This window comes from Herpailurus yagouaroundi, unplaced genomic scaffold, assembly GCF_014898765.1.
Source record: "Herpailurus yagouaroundi ecotype Mexico unplaced genomic scaffold, PumYag 141, whole genome shotgun sequence".
In the NCBI taxonomy this organism is placed as follows: domain Eukaryota; kingdom Metazoa; phylum Chordata; class Mammalia; order Carnivora; family Felidae; genus Herpailurus; species Herpailurus yagouaroundi.
In genome coordinates, this window is record NW_024412396.1 from 66095545 (window position 1) to 66107387 (window position 11843).

General features: G+C 52.2%; 1 long non-coding RNA gene across 1 annotated transcript; it reads right to left on the bottom strand.

The window, feature by feature from the left end:
* Positions 1-672: 672 nt before the first annotated feature.
* Positions 673-2111, bottom strand: LOC121031327 (uncharacterized). The gene is made up of 2 exons (XR_005790680.1): positions 1351-2111; positions 673-1104 (listed from the first exon to the last, which is right to left on the bottom strand). It is a non-coding gene; the product is annotated as an uncharacterized LOC121031327 (long non-coding RNA).
* Positions 2112-11843: the final 9732 nt, after the last annotated feature.

The window sequence follows — 11843 nt, forward strand, 5'->3', positions numbered from 1 at the left end:
TTGCTTATTTGTCCTCAGCTCTGTTACCTGGCCCTCCCGTCTGTGTCTCCGGGGTAGCAGCTTGAAGCCCGACGTTGGGCCCCAAACATGGCCCAGGGGAGGGGTGGGAAGAGTCGGGGTTCTTGATAGTGTTGATGGGCTACTGAACTCACTGAGCCTGGAAACAGCCACCTCTGAACTTCCGGCTGCGAGAACCGGATGTGCTCACGGCTTAGATAATGGGTTTGGCAACTGCAGGAGGTATTTTTTTCCACGGAGGGGAGCAATTTTTTAATTAGGGACTTAAAAAAAAAAAAAGAAAAAGAGACCCACAGGCAGTTAGTTGTGAAAAACTGAACTTTCACAAGAACGCAATATACCCATTATACACGCTTCAAGAGAGTTCACTTGAACACGATCATGTAGCAAGTTACAAGTCATAACTGATGTGAAGTCAGAGCTAGAGTATGATTCTATTGTCGACCACAAATTCCTTTTTTTTTTTTTTTCTTTTTTTTTCTTTTTTAAGTAGCTTCATGCCCAGTGCAGAGCACGATGCAGGGCTTGAACTCACAACCTTGAGATGAAGACCTGAGCTGAGATCAAGAGTCAGATGCTTACCTGACTGAGCCACCCAGGCGCCCCCGTCCCCCACTAATTCCTCAACCGGAGTTCATTAACCCAGTCATTTTCTTCCTCCTGTGAGTATTTATTGAGCGCCACTGCGTACCAAACACTGTATGAGACACCGGAAAGTTCAAAGACGAAAGGCACAGTTCCCTCCTTCAAACAGCTCACAGGGCGGGGAGACAGATCTGCAACTAGACAAGCCTGTTAGTGAGTGACGGACGCTGTGAGTGGACATTCATGTCGCGGGTTGCTTCGGACAGTCCCGTCTTCTGCCCATCCGGGAGTTGGTCATTCGCAGTGGCCCGCTGTTGCTCGCAAGTGTGTCCTTGCTTCGTTGCTAATTGTGAGACCCCCCTAACGACGACAGAAGCATGAACAAAGGCTCGTGGTAAAGAAGAGAGTTGTGCTTCTTCCACGTTACCCTGGGGTTGTGTTTCGTCTTTACGCCATCCTGGTCCAGGCGGGTCCAGGCCATGCAGCAGTGAGGCCACCGTCCTATGGACACAGACTTCATTATTGCGTCTCTTTTTCTTCTCTCTTCTTTCCTCCCTCTTTGTCTCCTCCCTCCCTTTTTCCTTCTCCCTCCCACCCTTCCTTCCTTCCTTCTCCTACTTCTCCTCTCTCTCCTTCTTCTTCTCTGTCATCATTGTCATTTTTGTATCAACCAAACGTATACCTTGCAACCTAAAGAGTCAAACGTTGTATTTCATTGGCTCTAAGGCGATACAGATAGCAAATTACCCCCGAATGTAGCAGCTTCAAGCAACTATGCATGATGTCACACTGCTTCTGCATTTCAGGAACCTGGGACTGGCTTAGCTGGGTGGTTCTGGATCAGAGTCCCTCAGGAGGTGGCAGTAAAGCCGTCAGCCAGAGCCGCAGTCAGCTGCGGGCCTGTCGTGGGGGTGGCGGATCATTGCCGAGACAGCTCACTCACATGGCTGTTGACCGAAGACCTTAGTTCTTTGTTGGCTCAGTTCCTCGGCGTGTGAGCCTCTCCTCAGGGCTGCTTGAGTGTCCTTACTATGGAGCAGCTTGCTTTCCCCAGGGCTAGCGAACCAGGAGAGAAAGAGCAGGGCAGAAGCCACAGCGTCTTCTATGACTCGGTCTTGGAAGAGACGTACCATCGATTTGCTGCTATTTTGCACAGATGTGACGCAACGTGGAAGCAGGGGGTGGAATACCAGGAGACAGGAATCATGGGACCGTCTTGGCGACTGGCCAGCCCAGGAGGTAAACCCTCTGAGACCTTGCATTTCGGAGCATCTCCCTGGCAATACACTGAGTTGATAGTCCACTAGCTACATAGTTCCACACTGGGAACACTTTTCAGAATCTTGAAGGCATTCCTTCGTTAGTCCTGGTTTCATGGCTGCTGTTGAGAATTCCACCAACATTTGGATTTTCCATCCTTTTCTCTCTTGTCACCTCTTCTCTTTGCGCCCCGCATCCTGAAATTTCACCAGCACATGTGGGGTCCCGGAGTGGGTTTATTCTTGCCCGCTCTCCTGGGCACTCAACAGACCCTTTCAGTCCAGAACCCAATGTGTGTCACTTCCTCCTCTTCCCTGCTTTCCCTGGCTCTTCCTCCTCTCCTATTATATGGCTATTGAAACTTCAATCTTCTTATCTTTAATTTCTCTGCCTTTTCCTCCACTTCCTAGATCTTCTTGGTGCCTGGCTGGCTCAGTCAGTACAGCGTGTGACTCTTGACCTTGGGGTTGTAGGTTCAAGCTCCACACTGGGTGCAGAGATCACTTTTTAAAAAATAAAATCTGGCACATCTCCTTCAGTTAATCTTCCTACCCTCCTGTTGAATTCTCACGAAGACCGTCATGTGTTTATTTCCAAGCATCCTGACTTTATCCCCAGATGTTTTTTTTTTTTTTTTTTTTTTTAAACAGACGGCATCCTGTTCTTGCTTCAGGATTTTTAGTGGCTCTGGAGCCAGAGTGCCTGGATGACAAAGCCGGGCTCCCACTCAGCAGCTGTAGAACCCTGGGCAGGTGCTTAGCACCGTGAGGTCTTGGTTTTTCTATCCACCAAATGGGGGTTAAAACAGTAGTACCTGCTACGCTCGTTTTCTGAGGCTGCCGTAACAAAGTGTTACACACTGCGTGACTGAAATGAACAGGAATTTATTATTTCACTTCTGGAGGCCAGATGTCCGAAATCAAGGGTGGGTCCTCCCAGAGGGCCAAGGGATAATCTGCTCCATGCCGCCTGCTGACCCCTGATGGCTGTCTGCATTCCTCAGCCTGTAGACACTTCCCTCACATGAAGTCCTTCCTGTCTTCTTGTCTTGCAGTCTAAATTTCCCTCATCTTAGAGAGACACCGGTCCATGGAGTAGGGCCCACCCGCCTCTCATGTGACCCCACCTTAACGTGATTCCATCTACAAACACCCTATTTCCAAATAAGAAGTTAGCGGCTGAATGTATCTTTTGGCGGGGACACAAGTGTACCCACTACATCTGCCTCATGGGGTTTTGTAAAGATTACTGTGTGTTGGGTATAACGGTTGTTATTATCATGCTTTTATCACTCTGAGGATGCTAATAATAGTTTGTGTGGTTTTTTTTTTTTTAAAGTTCTCCTCCTGCGTGGTTCTCCTTTCCCCAATTTCCTTCTTTCTGTTTGTTCTGGCCACTGTCAAATGTCCGGTGGCCACTGGCTGGACGCACCTGCCTCGGGGTGGGAAGTAGAAAGCTGATTGGAGCTTAGGGTTGGTGGGAGGAGCTTGTCCACGGCAGGCTTCACTGTGATTGGTCAATTTCTTTCACTTGCAGGCGTTCTCTCCGGGCCTCCTCAAATGCTCCATCCCTTACGGGAAACGAAATGCTACTTGCAGGGGCATTGGGAGGCGGGTGCACCTGCCTTAAGAAGAGTGTACTTAAGCCATCCCTGGACGGTCCTTGGTGTCCCCAGTCCACTGGCCTTCTGTTGTATCCTCTTTGGAGAGTAAACCCCCAGACTTCTGCAAAGGCCCTTGTTTTGGTCCCGTTTCATTCCATTTCCTGAAGCATCCATGGCTGCCTGCGTTTTAGTCTTGGTTGGGGGGGGGGGGGCGGTCATGAATACAAATTGGGGTGTTTGCCGGCTGTCTCTGCTGTGGACTCAGGATTCCACTGTCTTGGATTTGCTGCTGGGTCAGCTCTTCTCCAGCGACTGTGCGGGTGCCAATGGCCACTGCGTGTGCTTCCTGCCGGGGTGTCTTAGTCTTTGTGGGTGGAGCCTGGACAAAGGCTCGCAGGTTGGGTGGTGTAAGAGCGACAGCATCTCCTGTGCACTAGACCCTCTTCTAAGCACATCACATATATTTAGCCCCTTAATGCTCACATCGTCCCCATGGGGCAATGGGGACACGAAACAACAAAAGGGGCTAACTAACTTGCTTCGGGTGACCCAGCTAGCGCGAGGTGGTGCCAGCACTGGGACCCAGACAATTGGGCTCTAAAGCCCATGCCCATGTTCTTAGCCGCCCCGCCACCCCGTCCCAAGCAGTGCAGTCCGTCAGGGAAGAGTAGGGGAGCCCTCCTGGGGCCACGATGTCCTCACAACCTGTAGTCCCCTTTGAAACAGCATTTTGAAGAAAAACATAAGCACAGGGAATATCCTCATGAAGTTCCAGGGGACTTTTAGGGGGTCTCCCAAACGAAAGGCGTGTACCTACAGGCAGAGAGAGACGTCAGTCCCTCCCATAGATGCCTCCGTCTCAGGTGCGCTCCAGATCACCCCTCCCCCAGCTGCTCTGTAAGGCGTGCAGGTGTTTAAGGGTGGCTGTGCTTTGGAGGCAATATTAACCTCCTCAGTGGCGGGGAGAGCACCCAGTGCAGCACCTGACACATAGTAGGTGCTCCGTGACACACAGTAGGTGCGCCATCAGTATTTGTCAAATGTGGAGATTAATGCCGACCCCTCTCCCACCTCTCTTCTTTCTCCTGGTGGTCCCATAACCAGGCCAACTACTCCCCTTCACCTCTCTCTGAGTACAAACAAGCCCACTTGACTGGATTCGACCCCCATTCCTTGGTGTCCGACTCTCGCAGGCTAGCCCTCTGTTTCTGGCCCCAGCTTGCCTCTTGGAAACAGCGACGATGTCTCTGTAGTCTCACTCTTCAGCTCTTCCCCATGCTGGCTGCACTAGGTGGGACACACCCTAGGTCTTGTGTTAGTCTGAGCCACTGTAATAAGAATCCCAAAAGAGGGGCGCCTGGGTGGCACAGTCGGTTAAGCGTCCGACTTCAGCCAGGTCACGATCTCGCGGTCCGGGAGTTCGAGCCCCGCGTCGGGCTCTGGGATGATGGCTCAGAGCCTGGAGCCTGTTTCCGATTCTGTGCCTCCCTCTCTCTCTGCCCCTCCCCCGTTCGTGCTCTGTCTCTCTCTGTCCCAAAAATAAATAAACATTGAAAAAAAAATTAAAAAAAAAAAAAAAGAATCCCAAAAGACAGTGACTCACAAAGATAGAGGTTGCTTTCCTTCTCACATAAATGTCTAAATGTGGGCGGATGTGGTAAATGATTGGCCCCTCTCATCACCCCTTTCTAGACCCGCGTTCTTTGCCACGTTTCTTTACACTCCCCTCGCTAGAAGTACCAGACGCTCCCCTGTGCCGTCGCGTAAGGCTCAAGGATTTGACTTGCCATGGCCAAGTCAAAGGAAGTGGGAGGAAGGGAAAACGTTCCAGCAAAACTAGGCTATAAGAAGGCTTCCATGCTTCTGTTTGTCCCTCTTGTTCTCTTGCTTTTTGGCATTGAAGGAACAATCCCCAGCTAACCAGGGAAGATGAGAGGAATGTGGAGCCCACTCGGACCCAAACGGAAGCTCGACCACCGGCAGGTCTCAGCCAGAGCCTGCAAACACGTGAGTGAACTATGTGCCCGTGGTTGTAGGCTGTCCAGGCTTTGTGGCCATGACAGTGACAGTCCAGGAAGGGCACACAGCTGTGCTTCGTGAAGTGACTCATGGACCAATCATGAGATCAATGAGTCAATCATGAGATCATGGCCCGAGCGGAAATCAGGAGTCAGACGCTTACCCAGCTGAGGCACCCAGGTGCCCAACTCTGCTGTCCTGACACGAGACTCCATCTGTGTCCATGGCAGGTGCTCCAGACACTGGGAGAAAACCAAAGGTGGGCAGGGTGCATGGCTCCACTTAAGGGAACTGCCCCAGAAGCTGTTCACAACACTTCTGCACGTAGCTCATGGGGCTGAGCTCAGTCCCAGGGCCTGCAAGGAGGCTGGGGAATGTAGGCTTGTTTGGGGCTGAATTGTGTCCCCCTAAATTGATGCCCTGAAGTCCTAACCCCCAGTACCTCAGAAGGTGGCTGTGTTTGGAGTTAGGGTCTTTAAAGAGGTAATCAAGTTAAAATGAGGTCGTATGGGTGGCCCCTAATCCAACGTGACTGCCAAGATTAGGACACAGACACGCACAGGGGAAAGACCTTGTAAAGACACGGAGAGGAGACAGTTCTCTACAAGCTAAAGAGAGAGGCCTCAGAGGAAATCAGCCCTGGGAGCACCTTGGTCTTGGACTTCCAGCTTCCAGAACAGTGAGAGAATAAATTTTTGTTACTTAAATACTTTGCTACACTTTTGTTATGGCAGTCGAAACAAACTCATACAGGCCGTAGCCGGGTGGTCATGTTCCCAACTTTAGGGAGACTGGTGATCCTATTACTAAAAAAGAGAAAGGAAGGAGAGATTCTGGGGGCAGTTAAGTCTTCACCAACGTCTCCCTCCTGTGTCTGATCTAGCAGACCAGCTGTCTCCAGGCCCTGGTGATGTGTGGGCTCTAGAATATGTCTGTTGGCTATGTACCCAAAACCAACGTGGTCATTCTCTGCATTTGATTTTATGCATTTGCAAACATGGTACTGAGAAGGGGTCTGTAGTCCTCAGCAGATTATGGCCTGGTGGCCGTGGCTCCTGGAGCACTTCCCGGGTCACAGGCTCGTGCTTGTGCCTTACTGACACCGTCTGTAGTGTGGTGGCACACGCAGCTTCCTAATTCCACCTCCGGTGTGTGCCAGCAGGAGGGGCAGAGAAAATGGGGCAGTAGAGGCGCCAACCAGTCAGTCCCACAGGGGCTCCGGAGCTGGATGGCCCTCCGAGGGTTCCAGATTAAGGCAAGGGGGTTGGGTCTTGGCATCCCCACGGGGACTGCCATTGGAGACCAGCTGCCTGGAGATAAGAAGATGAGGAGTGGCCTCAGGGTACTCACCTTCCTTCCGGCCTGCCTTCCAGGGGAGGGGCTCAGCTGGGAGCCACTAGCAGAAAGTTCTGACAGCTGGGAGAATGGGGGCCTGGGGCCTGCACCCTGCAGCACGTGCTAATTCCCGGCCTGGTGTGGCCCCTCGACCATGCACCCTTCCGTCCATGTGTCCCTCTCTTGGCAGCCTGTAGCTCCAAGAGACCTGTAAACACCTGGGGATTATCCTTTTGGGCCTGGGAGGAAGCTTTCGCTTTTGAATGTCAGATCTCAAAATTTCCACCCAGAGGATTCTTGCTGTCTGAAACCTGCTGCGGGCCCAGGCGGGGGTGCTAGGCGGGGAGCCTGGCCCAGCTGGGCGGCCCTCCATGATGGACTCACCTCTGCTTCCACGTCTGTCCGAGTGAGAGTGGACATCTGTGCACAGGGCTTGGAGGAGTGTGGGCGAGAGGCGGTCGGGCCAGGGCAGGCTAAGCCAGAGGCTTTGCTTTCTTCCTGGGCTTCCCACATCTGCTGAGGCTGCCCTTGACTTCTGCTACGATGGAGGTCTTCTTAACCACCTCTGTGCATGGACCGCTGAGGGGAGCCAATGGACCCCTTCTCAGGGTAAGGTAAGTATATATGATAAAATACAGAGGATTTAAAAAACGACAATGATATTAGAATAAACTTATCCGAATATTGTAAAAACTGGGGCGCCTGGGTGGCTCGGTCGGTTAAGCGTCCGACTTCGGCTCAGGTCACGATCTCGCGGTCCGTGAGTTCGAGCCCCGCGTCGGGCTCTGGGCTGACGGCTCGGATCCTGGAGCCTGCTTCCCATTCTGTGTCTCCCTCTCTCTCTGCCCCTCCCCCGTTCATGCTCTGTCTCTCTCTGTCTCAAAAATAAATAAACATTAAAAAAAAAAGAATATTGTAAAAACCGATTTTGTGTCATAGTTCCATAGGTGGTTCTTTTCCGATGCTTTGATAATAAGACTGGGCAAGAGTAATCTATTTCTATACATGTCTAATAAAGATCATAACATCAAAGCAGTGATGAGCATAAATGATATTTCAAGAGATCTGTGACAACTATAATATGATATAAAAAATATCTGCGCTTTTGCTTGGCTTCAAAGTACTACTAATATAACTGAGGCATGTCGCCTATGATATCATTTTTCTCATCTAAGTTCATGGACTCCCCCAAATTCTATCTACACATCACTTGGGGGGCCAGAGACCCCAGATTAAGAACTCCTAGGGGCGCCTGGGTGGCTCAGTCAGTGAAGCATCTGACTTAGGCTCAGGTCACGATCTCGCGGTTCCCATAGTGGTCTTCCGGCAAGCCTCAACACATGACCTGTGACCGATAATTACTTGTCCATCCATCCATCCATGCATGCATGCATCCATTCAGGCATCACTCACCAAATGTTCTTTTTTTATTTTTTTTTTTTATTTTTTTTTTCAACGTTTATTTATTTTTGGGACAGAGAGAGACAGAGCATGAACGGGGGAGGGGCAGAGAGAGAGGGAGACACAGAATCGGAAACAGGCTCCAGGCTCTGAGCCATCAGCCCAGAGCCCGACGCGGGGCTCGAACTCACGGACCGCGAGATCGTGACCTGGCTGAAGTCGGACGCTTAACCGACTGCGCCACCCAGGCGCCCCTCACCAAATGTTTATAGACCTGGGCTCTGGGCTGATATCTCAAGAGGTTTCCAGGCTGATGGATGAGGGAACGCATAAATAAACAACGATATAATATTAGTGCTAATAAGAGGTATGAACAAAGAGAGGCAGACACAAAGTCAGAGGCTGGGAGGGCATACCAGACAGAGCCGACGTCATGTGCAGTGCCCTAAAGGCAAGAAAAGGTGGGGCACGTCCGAGAAACTGTGTGGCAACGAGGTGGGGAAGGGTCACAGGTATGGATTTCATCAGCCACTGACATCTCCAAACAAGACAATGACATGATTAGCTCTACAGAGGCAGGGATATGGTTTGGAGAGGGGAAAGATTAGAGGCAGGAAGGTCAGTGAGGAGTTTCTGGAACAAGCCCAGCATGAGGTGATGAGACTGAGATCAGGCACTAGCCAGTGGCTGTGGAAAGAGACCAGGCATAAGCGACATTTCTTACATAGAACAGACTGGAACTGATGACCAGTGGGGTGTGGGGAGTGAGGACGACTTCCGGCTCTTCGAGTTGGAAACTGGGGGTCTGTTCGTGCACCAATCCAGATTGGGGACCTGGGGCCAGAGTGGGGAAGGCAAGGAGATGACGAGTTTGACTTTGAGTTTGCTAAGTTATGCGAGTTCCTGGAGCACACCGTGGTGCCTTGTCAGTTAGGGAGCTGCCCCCATGGAGTGGGTAGGTGAGAATCAGTCCTGTGTTCGACTTTTCTTTCCTCAGAGAAGGAAAGAAAAAGCCCCAGAATGCAACGGGCCCTTCCCAGACATGCCTCTCAATATCGCGTGGGGGCTGCGATGGTTACATCGAGAGTCTGTTGGGTAAGACACTGAGCATGAGCACGTCACGGGGTGAGGTGTGGAATAGCGGACAACTCAGCTGCGAGTTCGAGGTCAGGGCGGGCCAAGCAGAATGTATGAGTTTCCTATGGCTGTTGTGACAAAGACTGGAGGCCTTAACGAGAGAATTTATTGACCCTCGGTGCGGGAGGCCAGAAGTCCTAACTCAAGGTGTTGGGAGAGCTGGCTGTTCCTTCTAAGGGCTGCGAGGGAGGGGTGTGTCCCATACCCCTCCCCTCGGCTTGTAGAAGGCCATCTCCTTCCTATACCTCTTCACACCTGTCTTCCCCCTGTATGTGTCTTTGTGTCCGAAGTTGTCCTTTGCATAAGGCCACATTGCGTTAGGGCCCCTTCCCCAATGACCTCATTTTAACTTGAGTGGGCTATAAAGTTTCCTCTCCAAATAAGGTCGCATTCTGAAGTACTGGGATTGAGGACTTTAGTAGCGTGTGAATTCTGGAGGGTGGGGGGTACGTAAGTCATCCCGTAACACAGAATTCGAAGCCAGTGCAGAAGAAAGATCCTGTGGGACCGGCCTCAGAGTATGTCAGAGAGCAATCAGGGCCGTGAAGAGTTCTGCTTAAACAGCTCCCCAGGGCTGGGGCTGAGGACGACCAGGTAGACAGTGTGGCAAGCGGGAGCCAGGAAAGGCGTAGGAGCAGGGGGAGAAGTCACTCATATCTGTGCTTCGGGAAGATCTCGTGCGGAGAAGCGAGCAGCCGTGTGACCACCATGAGCCAGCACCCTCCTCCCCTGCCCCCTCCCCCAGGGCAGCAAATGAAGGACTCTGAACCTTCTGGTACCTCTTGCCTGGAGCACAAATCCAGACCGTAGCACAGGGACAAAGGGACAAACAGATCTGCCGCGGCGGGGACCTGAGTGTTTCCAGAGAAGTCCCCTAGGCCCCGCTCTTTGTCAGAACAGGCAGGATCCCAGGGATTAGAAGGAGCGGTGGCCCAGCTGGGTTAAGCGAGCATCATTAACCCCTGTGACAGGCCCTGAGGTCTCTCGCTGATCTCCTAACCTGAAGGCTCCTGAAACACCGGACGATTAATGGCAGATCACTTAAAACCAGTTCAGTTCACTCTTGGAGATGAATGTCAGCCCTGCCCTCCGGAAGCCTCCGGAGCCAACCAGTGCTGCATTGCCCGGGTTTTCTGGAAGCAGAGAGTGCAACAGTGCTCCCTCGGGGGCCTCTGGCTGCTGCTGGGTGTCCTTTGCGGGCCTTCCTCGGAAGGGTTACTGGTTCTGTGTTGCTGCAGGTTAAGGGTCCGTCCCCAGGGAGGGCGTCCTCTGGGTTAGGCAGACTTGGCTGTTCCTGGAGCAGGGGGGGAGGGGGGGTGGCTGTCCCCCGACATCCGAGGACTTGGACAACGCTGGGCTCTACACTTCACGACCAGCAAGAGCTTTTCTGGCTTTAGATTCAGGGTGGCCCTGCCAACCCACTCTCTCTCTCTCTCTCTTTTTAAAGTTTATTAAATTATCTTGAATGAGAGAGAGAGAGCCGGAGGGGCAGAGAGAGAGGGAGAGAGAGAGAATCCCAGGCAGGCTGTGCACTGTGAGCACAGAGCCCGAAGCGGGGCTCAAACTCACAGTGAGATCATGACCTGAGCCGAAACCAAGAGTCGGAAGCTTCACCGACTGAGCCCCCGCAGGTGCCCCGGTTCTCTCTTTTTGGGTCTCTGTGTCTCTCTTACGGCCCCTGTCTCTGGGGCTCTGCCCTTGTTGTGTTTGTCTTTCCTGCCTCTCCCTTTGCGTTAAGTTCTCGGTCACTCTGTGTGTCTCTCTCTCTGTGTCCCAGCCCTCTTTCTGTCTGCCTTTCCATGCCCTTCTGTCTGTCTGCTTCCCCTTCATCTCCAGGCCTCTGTGTCTGTGTCCACGTTTGCCTCTGGATCTCTTTGTCAGCGTATCTCAAAGCGCTGGGTTTTCCTCTGGTCTTTGGTGGCTGTGGTGGTGACATTAGCTGGGAAACCTAAAGTCAATCTCGAAGATTCACACCTACATTAGCATGTCAGAAGCACAGACCCACCGGCTGGAAACAGCCTTTCTTGTTCCTGTCCTCCCCTGCGCTTTCCACCCGACTCGTTTGACAACGGAACCATTTTACCTCCGAACACCTACCAACATCCTGCGGAATAATCTCAGGTTTCTGCTCTGCGCTCTTGGCCCTGCTCCCTGTTTGTCTTTCCAGCTCCCTCTCTGTCTTTTCTCTCTGCGTTCTCTGAGTCTCTGTCTCCTACATTCCTGAGTCCTCACCCTCCCCTTTGTGTAGCTCTCTCTCTGGGTTGGCCAGCCCCGGGCTGTAGGTCTCAGGTTTTTTTCCCCCTCTTCCTCTGTTCGCTGACTGGCGCTCTGTATTTCCGTGTGTGTGTGTGTGTGTGTGTGTGTGTGTGTGTGTGTGTCTCCTGTTTCTGCTATGCCCCGGGACAGCCTCGGCCTGAGGTCCAGGATGGGTGGGGGTTCCTTGGCCTTTCTCAGGAGCCTGGGTGCTGGGATGGCGAGTGGTGAG